The sequence below is a fragment of the Megalops cyprinoides genome, chromosome 19, assembly GCF_013368585.1.
Source record: "Megalops cyprinoides isolate fMegCyp1 chromosome 19, fMegCyp1.pri, whole genome shotgun sequence".
NCBI lineage: Eukaryota > Metazoa > Chordata > Actinopteri > Elopiformes > Megalopidae > Megalops > Megalops cyprinoides.
The window spans coordinates 6,561,440-6,573,470 of record NC_050601.1 but is presented as its reverse complement, the minus strand read 5'-3'; positions in this window follow the sequence as shown (position 1 = coordinate 6,573,470).

Here is a 12,031-nt window from a genome sequence, read left to right as displayed (position 1 = left end):
TCTGGGTGAGGATCCAGCTCAGCCAACCTTCCTCTGGATCATATAGTTACTGGGTCTACTGATGTGTAAAAGCTGAATGGACAGTTAAATAATTTTAAAAAAAACACATGGTATCATTGATTGATAAGGCATTCATCTAAACTGATCATCCTGGTGAGCACATTCTGTCCTGTTCTCCCCTGTGAGATCATTTCCAATTCATTGCAATTCTTTGTGTGTGTGTGTGTGTGTGTGTCCTCATGCATGCACTTTATTTGTACATAGGACAAGTCTTCAATAGATAGCAAATTTCATCAAGCTTAGATAATACTTCAGGTGCAGGAACTAATGGGACTTTTGAGATTTATGAGATAACCTCAATAAAACATAAAACAGCTGTATGTTCATGCACATAAACATTTGCACATGCACACTCACACACACGAAAATATGTGTGCACACAAAATGCACACAAAACACGCACATTTTTCTTTTGCTGGAGAAGCAGTACCTGTAAATTAAATCAGAACATTAAACAAGCCCAGACAAAACTATGCATAGAAAAAATAACTATATTGCACATCAGTACCATTGTACAGCAATGACCCGTTCTTTCACAGAAACAGGAGTGATTTTGATGGGTTATGGGATACAGTGAGAAGGCAGTGTGGGTTGAATTAAGAGGCTCTGGACAGAAGAACCAACGTAGTTATGTAGGTGTAAGAGCTCATGGGAGAGGTGTATCTGAGAGGCAGACAGGGAGGAAGACCATGCACAATATAATAATAATAATAAAGATCACTGCTCTACTGGAGGGCAAAAAAAGGAAAGGAGAGAAAGAAATGAGGACTGTAAAATGACAGAAAGGTTTAGTAGTTAAGGAGAGACCAAGAAGAAGAGACAGCAGAAGGGGAAATCCAAGTTTCCTCCTCCAACCACATTTAAGAGGCTGAGGCCCGAGGCTCTGGATGGGCCTGGGTGTGTTCTTATCTCTCTGCCTTTCTGGCAGCAGTTACCACATGCTGTCTGCTATCAAAAAGCTCAGAAAGCGTTTGCATAAATACCTCTGGTGTGAAGAGTGAAAAAAGTAGAACCCCGTTGTGGCTGTATGGCAGAAACACAGATATTCTACAGCTGACAAGAGAGTCAGCTGCTTCACGTTGAAAGTTTTCTTGCACGTGTTCTTGAGCATTCTGGAATGGGCGCGCTGTTAAACAGAGCTAAAGTAGCAATACAGACATGGGAACCTTGTGTTTCCAACCTGAACCCCCTAAACAAGGGTGTATGGAAGACAGAAGAAATGTAGGAGCAGAATATCTGGCCATAATGTAGAATATCTGTGGCATAACCTGATGTCAGTACAGCAGTTTTCCCACACAGAAGGGTACTACAGCTGGGCTTTATATAACTCTATTGCTGGGCTAAAAGAATAATTCCTTGCCATCTTGGTATGCAGATTACAAATAGCAGGTAATTAGACTGTGGTATCACGCTTTCATGTCTTACTGTTATTGTAAGTATAGAAAGACAGTGTTTGTGTTTGCTATCTGATTCTCCCTCTGTTGACCTTAAAAGCCAGGGGAACAATGCAGGCTTGTGCAATGGTGTCTGCACAGCTACCATAGTGTCAACATCACCTGCAGGGATGGCTGAAAGAGGCCTCTATCAGTTTTGGCTCATGGCGTGCATAGCAGCTGAATGCTTACTGATAAAATCGTTTTGATATATAAATTGGTTGATGCATCTGTTCCTGTTCCTGTAATTTATAATCATCCTGGACATAATCCATTATCATAGACACTATGTGAATTCCTATATATTCCCTATGTGAATGATCATTTTTTGAGTAATTCTTTCCAAAAACACCCAGTTGCTACAATCTGAAACAATTTGTCCAGTCAGTGATTGAGGATATGTCACAAATGAAAGGAGATAGCGTTCACCAGTTCATTTTTTTTCACGTCCATAGTGAGACACACCCTGCCTCCACCGTACACGTGTGTTTAACATTAACTCTTTGGTTCTGCTTCCTCTTTCGTATTTGTTTGTTCTCGGTTTCCAGGTGTTTTCCTGTCCTGCCTCGGTTCCGTTTCGGAAGGAGTTGGTCAAGTCCCTCTTCCGAAACGAATCGGGTACCAGCGATTCCCCCCACTCCTAGATCCACACCGCCCACAGCTCCCACTCTCTCTCCTCTATCCAACAATAACACAGAATTCCCTGTTTCCTCAGCTCGGCAAACAATGGTTGGACAGCTTTGATGGTGCAGGGTAGATTTGCTGTACACCGTTATCTTGCTCAGAGTGAGCACAGGAGAGATGTGGAAAGGCAACAAGCTTTTTAAATACTACCATGGATCTAATTGGTTTGCACTGATGTATTTATTCATTAGATATTTATTTTGCTGATGTTTTTTTTTTTCTATGTGGGTTACAGAAGAAGCCCCAAGAATTGCATTATGGCCGGTGTCAAGTCCTATGTAAAAACAAGGCTATGTACCTTCAGGCACATATGCAGAGAAAGGCAATATTGAGCGAATGCTCACTTTGACTTGACCTTTTCCACACCATGTGGTGATTGGGACCAGACAAAACACAGGGGCTTTCCAATGCCTAATACAATGGCCACTGGTGCTGTAACACAGAATGGTCGCCCTCCTAAGTGCCCAGACAGCATTGCAAAGAAGGTCATCCAGTCTCTGTGCGGATGTACGGCCATAAAACTTCTCTCTCCCTTTCAGTCCTTCCCTCTCTCCCTCCCTCCATCTCTCTCTCTCTCTCTCGCTCTCTCTGTCTCCCTCTCATTCTCTTGATCTATCAATGCTCGCGTTTGTTCCGTGATGTGTGTGTCCTTCTGGATTTGAGTTTCTCCCAGCAGCACTCCTCCGTCGCCCGCCCCCCAAACCCCCCCCCGGTCCCTGTCCTTTCGCTCCATACATCCAACTACTGGGGAGAAGAGAACAAGTGTGTGGGAGACATGGACAGGGGAAGGAAGGGGGGGGGGGATGACTCATTCACATACCACTGAGCACAACAGCACCCCCTGTTGGCAGGGCCAGGGAGCGAGGATGTGTGGGCGTATTGTCTAAGAAGCAGACATTACTTCACTGAGAGTCCCTCCCACTCTAATCTGTGGTTTCTGTAGGCATGTGCTTCTCAGGTGCGGACCGCGTTTCCTGCTGCCTGCGTTTCCAGATCAGTGCGGTGCCGCAAACCCTCAGTCCTTTCAATTGTTTTCTTTGTGTTTCCCATATGTAATTACAGCTAGAATTGATTGAAAGGGTTATTGTTGCTATTACATCGTCAAACATTGACAGATATATAGGGACAGAATGACAGCACTGCTAAGTAGCACTTTTGTGGTTTATGCAGTCATCAATGTCATTGTTCTTTGATCTTTAACGTTCTTACTGTAATTTTCACTTTCTTCTCATTAGGAGAAAGCTGTTGTGCCTTCCATAATTGATTTGCCAGTGCTTGTGTTGACAGGTCATGAAATTAAGCGCACTAACTGATTTCATTGGACTACAAAATAATCTATACGTAGCTCGCAGCAGTCAGAATTGAAAACCTGGGCCATGTAAAATTCTCCCTCAGAATTAAAATGTCAACACATCCAGGTAACTATGGACACGAGAACACAAATAAACACCAATGTAAGAATGCCAACTTTTCTCTCCATTTCTGTTTGCAAGTGATAAAATTTAAATAAGGCATCATTACTTATTATTAAACTTTCATAATTAAATATGGCATTTAATCATTGGTGATGAAATGTAGGCAATCTAAGAAGTTTCAGGTGTCTGTGTTTACATTTTGTGGTAAAAGTCGTTGAATGAGCTTTAATGGCAGTCCATTGAAGATTGTGTGGATGGACCACAATGCTACAGAACTATAATGCAAATATTTCACAATGCACCTGGAAATCACCATACGCTGAAAGTGCATCCCCTTGTAAATCCCAGGAAACACAATCAGGGGTAAGTCGCATCACCTGGAATGTTTTTCATTTTTTCTTTATTCATGCATGCTTTATGATGTCCTTATTGTCGAATGGGGAGTCCCCGAGGGCGATGGGGGAAAACACATTCTGAGATGGTGATTTGAGGAGGAGTCATTGGTAGCGTTGGATTAAAAATAGCAGGGATTCGTGTGTACTTATCTGCTTGCCAGGCCTCACAAATTCCTCTGCTGGTCTTACCTGCCTTTCTGCAATTTCACTGATAAGGAGCAGCTGAATGGGGTTAGCTGCATGAGAGATTGGGTTGTTTATGAAGTCTGTGTGTGTGTGTGGGCGCGTGTGTGTGTGTGTGAGTGTGTGCATGTCTTTATAACACTACAGCGCACGAGAGTGTGTGCATATGCATTCATTACAATTAGCTATTATTTGGCAGTATGGAAAATGTGGTCTTCACAGGTGCAGTATAGGATGGTAAAGGAATATGTGAAGGAACATACTGCATTTGTATGCTTTCTGTATGTACTTCTCAGTACGTCTTTGCGTTAATGTGCAATTTTGTAAATATGTTAGCCTTTGTACTGTATGTGTGTGTGCATGAGATAGACAGATAGATAGATAGATAGATAGATAGATAGATAGATAGATAGATTGATAGATAGGGAATCTATGTGAGTCTAAGAGAGAGAGAGACACTTTCTGTGTCAGTCTGCATCTCCTTTCTCACTGTCTTTGTACCCCTCTTTCTCTCTCTCTCCTTCTCACCCTCTGTCTTACCCACTGGCCCCCTCCTTTGCAGGAGCAAAAGGAAACTGCAATACAATGATAACGGCCTCAAACACAATGGGTCCTGCAACACACACACCAAGCCAAGACCAGTTTAGCCCAGAAAGGTCAGGAAGGCTCTGCCGGCTTTCATTTGGTTCCCGCCGTTATTATTGTTAGCGTTATAATGATTACTCTGATGGCCTTTATTTTTAAAATGTGGAACAGACCGGAAATACCAGTGAAATATGAAAATGCTGTTCAAAAAGGTTACTTTTTTTTTGTCCAGGACGCGTCTTTGACGTCAAATTCCCATGGCCTGGGAGTTTTTCAGGTTCTGTGTTTAAGATAGCGCACAAGCTTTCAGGTTGTGACCCTGGGTCTTTTTTCTCTGGAAAGCCTGCATTCTATGCATTTCATACAACAGCAATGTGAGTTTGAGAGAGCTCATTTTGAACTCATATAGAATTCAACCTGTTTTAAGTTATACTCTGCATTGAATTTATGTTTTAGCGGTCAGCAAGCATCCTGCAATGTTTATTTTGATGTAATTATTTCATTCATTTTCAGGCACCTTTTTCTGTAAACTTTAAAGCATTAACTTTATATATTTGCTCACAAAATGCCCTTATCCAGGATAACTGACATAGCTTACATATTCACATATTTTCCCTTCATACCACTCAATTTTCCCAGAGGCAATTCAGTTTAAGTGGCTTATTTATGGGTACAAAGGGCAGAGCCTCACCACCGATTCAAGCCAACAACCTTTTGGTTACAAGCCAGGTTTACTAACAGGTATACCCCTACACCACAGCAAACCCCTCAGTTCCTAGTTCAGATGGTTTTTGTCGCTTTTAATGTTTCTCCATTAATTAAAAATGACCTTCATGGCCTGCTGAACATTGCTATACCAGGATATTATGTTCCAGAACAAATAGTCCTGTCAGTTTAAAATTCTAATGAGGGGTGGAATAGACCTGAAAAATGAATGAACTGATCCAACACTAACAGCTAGCGATGATCAATGCAATTAAACATGTGTTATTCAATGAAAACATCACACACACACACACACACCATTATACAATCATGAAGGCAGCACAGTAACTACGTCACATTACACCAGGTATGTATGAACATGCATTACTTTTGGCATCTCTTGAAAAAGTCTGACTCAGCCTTACACTTGACAATTCCAGTGCATATCATTTTTTTTTTTTTTACTATTTTGTAACTTTTGGACCAGCTCACTGGACCACTGATCTGTGGGTGACAAGTGTCTTCCCTGACACCAGGGGGCAGTGGTTATGTATGCAGCTGCTTGGCATTCAGGATCACAGAACTAGACTGGACCCCTGCCCTGTGGGTACACTCACCATACTGATTTGTGTCGCTGGAATTGCACAAGCCTCACGTACGCACCCCTCCGCCCCAGCCGCAGTGTCACGATTTCACCTTTTTAACCACATCGGTCCCGTTATCTGTACAAATGCCCGTATTTGGGAACAGCACAGCACAGGACCCCAAATGTCAGGTCTTGCATAACCAGAGCGTTCTCCATTCTGACGCGCCCAAAGGTCACCATATTCAAGCAAACGCCTAAACAGTGACTCCAACGTCACACAACCACTGCTATCAAAAAGGAAGGTACGCTCTCTAAGGGCATGTTTTATGTAACCTGCATGTGTGCAATGGACTGATTATATTTAATGTCATTGTGTCCTTACGTTTATAGGCTACATGGGCAATATTGATATACCAAAGTGTTCTACTTTATTTTTTACCAGATGTTAATATTAACTTTCACAACATTCTGAATTTTTTTTTTTTTCAAATTTACCAATGTTTAATTTTGTTAATGTTGCTGTTAGAGTTTGAAACTGAGACTGAATGCACATTAAGGCATTTCATGTTTGTATGGAATTTGTTGTGTTTTTTTGCCATGAATTCCATTCATGTAGTGATTTATGGTATGTCATACCATATAAATGTAAGTGAAAGTGTAAACTGTAAAAACACACCACAGTAAGTTGATCGGTGCAAACCTGGGGAGAAAAATGGAGAAAACACAAAAACAGAACCATCATCATTATAGGCACAAAAAAAATCTTTGATGAACAAATGAGTAGCTCTATTCCTACCGCATTCTGAAAGATCGTATTTAAAGTTCAAAGGGAAAGCAGACTTTAGCGATAGAATTTTAGGATTTTGTGAGGCATAATTAATGTTTACATGATCAGAGGGAGACACGTAGCAGAGACCCGCAGATTAAAGGCGGGGTTAGAAAACGTGCCCGTTTTTCAGATCTCTTATTACTCTCTGTCTGTCTCTTTGAATCGAGCATGAAGTCTGTGCTCTCGAGAGCACTGCATCTTTTGTTCCGCCATCACACAGCGCTTGAAGTCATAAAGTGAGGATGACAGAGAGAGGGGCACTAAAAAAAGAAAATGAAAAGAAAAGGTCAGAAGTAGTGGGAGCAGGGAAGAGGAACAGACAGACCCCGAGAGAGGGAAAAAAAAAAGAGGAAGAAGGAGAGAGGTGAAGGAGGGATACAAGCAGGACAGACCCGCTTGTATACTGTACAAAGTCAGGATTTTGCCATCCGAAGTCTGAGAAAGCCATTGTTCGGAATCAAAGGGAGAAACCATGTCCTCTCTTTCTCCGTTACGATTGGTTTCCACTCGCCCGTCTCAGGCTGGTCCTCAAGTGCGTCAATACACTGTGTATGTGTGTGCCGGGGGGGGTGCATTGTTTCAGAAAATTCCACCCCCCCCCCCACCCCCTTTCCCCTCCTCTGTCTTCTGTGATTAACAATAGTCTATTCTGTGCCGTCCTGAGCAAGAGGGGGACACACCCATCCCATGACAGGACCACTGGGAGAGATTTTGGGTGGGGGCCAGGCTGGAGGGACAGTGCTTCAATTCTTGTCTATGGGAGTGAAGTTGTGAGGGTGGGGGGGGGGGTTCTCCCCCCTGTGTTTGCACACGCGTGCGTGTGTATGTCTGTGCGCGTGCGGGAGTGTGCGCGTCTCACTAATTGTCTCTGTGGGTGTGAGCGCACCCCCCCCCCCCCCCCCCCGCCTCCGCCCACCCCCTTTTTTGTGCCTGACTGTATCTGATTGTAGATCTGTGGCTGGGTTCACCCCTGTCTGTATGTCTGTCTGTGTTGTGTCTATGCATCTACCTCAGTCTAACAGAACAGTATTTCTGTGTGTTTCTCCTTGTTTCCCTTCCTGCTAATCTATGTGGCTCTCTCTCTCTCTCTCTCTCTCTCTCTATCTCTCTCTCTCTCTCTCTCTCTATCTCTCTCTCTCTCTTTCAGTACCCTTATTGATCTCAGCATTCTGTCAATCATAAATTCTGCCCTCTCCCTTTTCCACTGTCAACCTGAAATCAGTAAAAAAAAAAATGTACACCCTCCACCCTCCACCCCCTTATTCCCACACAATACCATCCATCAGCAAGAAGGAAAAAAAAAACAGGTCACTCATTCACCACTCTGCTTTGATAGACTAATCTGTCTAACCACAAAAAGGCCAGTCTTTGAACCTACACACTCATTGTCACATACTTAAATACACAGTACACGAGTCTTATGTCTGCACGAGTGCAATTATATAATTACTCCTTCTCTTATTGTTGCATATGAGGAGGGCTTTTGTACGGCAGTGGAATGTGGTGCGCTTGGCATTTTTCAGTAAAAGGGCAGTTTTCTCGCACCCGGTGCCAAGTCGGAGGGGAGAGTGAGATCATGGCTGGAGATGCCCACTCGATGGAGTCATGGCAGTCTCTCTCTCTGCCGGGGAACTCCAGACCGGCTCCCACTCAACTGATTGAGAAAGGATGGGGGCATTCCTGGGAATACCATGGGGGCATTCATGGGGCATACCATTTTATAAAGTGGGGGTTAAAGTTGAGGGCTTTAGACTGTGGGACCATGGATGAGGATGATAATTAAAATGAGAGAGCATGGCTATTATTGCAGGTAGACCAGTAGAGAAATAAGAACCCCCTCCTTTCCCCTGGATACAACAGAAGCAAGACAAGGTCACTGTCTTAAGGTTGAGTATAGTTACTGTAGGCTTTTGTTATTGGTAGAGAAAGTGCAAGAATTGCACTGTGCATACAGTAGCTCACATGAGATTCAATATGGAATACGGGCATGGTACTTCATCACAGAGCAGGAACAAAATTACTGTAGGAAGAGGCGTAATGCTTCAAGTACCCTCAGTAATAATCACTGAAAATGACAATAACATCAACATTATAAATCAAGTTGCAAAGCTAGGATGGATTCTGGCCTCATTTTTAGAAGCTATATCAGAATGTATTGTAGATAGAGTGTGTTCTTGATCTGAACTTCTTTGAGAATTCGAGAAAGTCCTTTTGCCGAGGGCATTCGTGCAGGAAAGGGTTAAAAGGCAGAGGTCAGAATGGTCGCTAGCAGTCTGAATATATTTGTGTAATTTTACTATGCTAATTATAATCATGCAATTACACCAAATTACATCATGATAACCGGGCCTGTATATTTTTTTTTCTTCACACCCTCTCCACCACCCACACTATCCTGTTTTTCTCTCCATCTTTTTTGTCTTCCACCCCCTCCATCCTTTCTGCCTCAGATTCTCATATTGTTTCACCAGCTGACAGGTGGAGAGTGAGAGCTGTCATCCCCACAATTAGAACAAGCATACACAACTTCACTCTCACACAGAGGCACTTCCTCATTGACTCTTGGAAGCAGTCCCAATGGCACATTGGTATATCCATAAATGTACAAATTCTCCTCGCAGACCATTGTTTCTAGTGCCATTAGGGACACATTAAGCAAAAGAAAGCCCAAAGACAAGCCAACACTGGACAAGTTAAAACTGACAACTTGGTTATGTTAAGGAGTATGAAAGCATAATTGTTAGAAATCATGCCCCACAAAATATCCATGTGTGGTGTTTCACCCAATCCGTCTGTAATTCTTTAGGTCTGAATCAATATAAGAAGCTAGTTTTTTTTTAGTTTAGAAGGGGTTTTTGCTCTGGATCCAAGTGTTTCAACTTTGAGCAGAAGACGCGCACCTCGTAACTTGAGAGACTTTAGTTGAATCAGGAAAATTGTTGCAACATAACTTCTCTGCTCAACCAGGAGGATTTCAACATCTCCTGGAACTCATGTTTAATTCCTTTTGGGCCGCAGTGTCAGCTGGTTCTCACTCCACCTGGTTCCCCGCTGACTGGTCCGGTAATTTGATTCTTGGAATAGATCAGGTACACATCCAGTAATATAATGAGGGTATGTTTCAGTGGGCTCCCACTTGGGTTATTACTGCTATTATCATTCACTCTGCAGTGAGGTCAGAGAGTGTCCAATAGACTGTCAACCTGATGCTGTGACATAATGCTGCTGACTCCACGATCTCACGGCAACCTATGGGTGCAATCAGTTCCAATTGCAATGCATTGCTGTCTTTGAATTTGAGTAATTAAAAAATATTTTTAAAAATATTTTTAAAAATTGAACCATGTATTACAATGTTTTCAGATCTTAGATACCATCACCAATTTATCAGTCACTAATTATGGAAATATATGTTGAAAGAATTTAAATCTTTTTTAAAAAAATTTAATCATTGCTGAAATGTGCCACTTGGACAAAGCATGTCATGGTTAGAATGTATGCCCCCTGTAAATTCTCCAAACAGGTGTCCTAAATAACCTCCTCTAGGCACGACTTACATAATGTCTGTTACATAACATCAAAATTGTATTTTGCTCACCTTTATAATAGTTTCTCCAATATTAAATGAGTTTGCTCTCCTGTGAAGTAAGGGGGAAAAAAATCATTAAATGGCCTTAAAATGCCTAAAAAGAAAATACATAGCAGAATATTGTGTAATGGGAAGGGGTTTGTTTCCTGGAGGGTCTTTTTTTAACCCTTTATTGTCTGAAGAACAGCAGTGTGGTGCTGTGGTCAGGGAGAAACAATTCATCACCAAGAGGCTGTAGCTTCATATGCTAAGGTGGGTGCTACTGTTGTGCCTTTGAACAGTGCATTTTTCCTATGCCCGCTTTATGCACGTTTAAGACATAAGCTATTCAGGTACACATAGATCAGGGTGTCTGCTCAACATATCAATAAAGTCGAATTGCTCAAGACCCAGGATCTTAAAGCTAATCTCATATAGCCCTGTGGCTGTCTAGGATGTGTGTAAGAGACAAACCTGATGAGGGGAGTCCATGGTACACCAAAACCACTATCTTGGGACATCACCTCCCATTCCGCTGGGTTTCGCCTAGTGACACCAGCTGTGGGATGGACGTCAAATATACGGTACAAAGAAACGTGGCTCAACAGCGACGCCATGTGTTAGATTTTGGAAAAACAGTTATTCTTCCAACTGTTCAATCGGGACCAGTTCGCCTGTATAATCTGATGTTACAGTAAATGGCTAGCCTTTTCACAGGACGACGTGAAATGCTGTGAATCGTTACATTTTTAGCAATGGCAGTTAAAATACGTGGTGTTGCTCATGGGTATTCATAGTTATAACATTCACAGAATATAAAGATAAGTAAAACGGACAATTGCGTGTCTTGGCGGTAATTATCGTGGTGCGCTGGTCGTTTCATAACTTCATTGACAGTCTGACATTGTATTTTCACTGATTTCCTAATCAAATTAGCTGGCTGTATGTACCGACAAGTAAAGCACAATATTTATGTTGTACAGTTAACTAGCTGCTCGTTTCATCTAGCAATATCACCAGGCACTCTAGCGATATCCTTCAATGAAAATACTGCACATAAGAAAAGCATCATAATATTGGACAGCAGTCAAAACAATATATACATTTTTATTCACATTTCACCGAGGTGTACAGTAAGTGTTGCATTGACTCGGTCTCCCTGAACAATTTGTCCATTCTGTTGATTTTCCCCGTGCCCACTCAGTGAAAAACTACTGTAGGCCTACTTGTGTAGCCTCTAGGGGGCGCATGTTTACTGGTACTGTGCACACCGCGCAAATGCATGCATGTTTGTTTGCATATTGCGCTTGTATCTATCTGATCGTCTGGTGTGCGGGCCCGTAACTCTCCAATCTTTTGTTTATCTCAAGCGCATTTTCCGTGGTGCACAAAATAAACAAAGCCTTTCGATCGCGTGACGCACATTTGCCGTCGCTGTCTTGTGTTATTAATACATAGCTGTAGTTTAAACAGACCATGACCATGAAAGGAAATGTTTCGTTTAATTGCACAGTCATTTTGGCGAGTCTTGGGTTTTATGTAGTGATGTTATCGTGAATAACAAGAATTGGAACTGGAAGAGAATGTG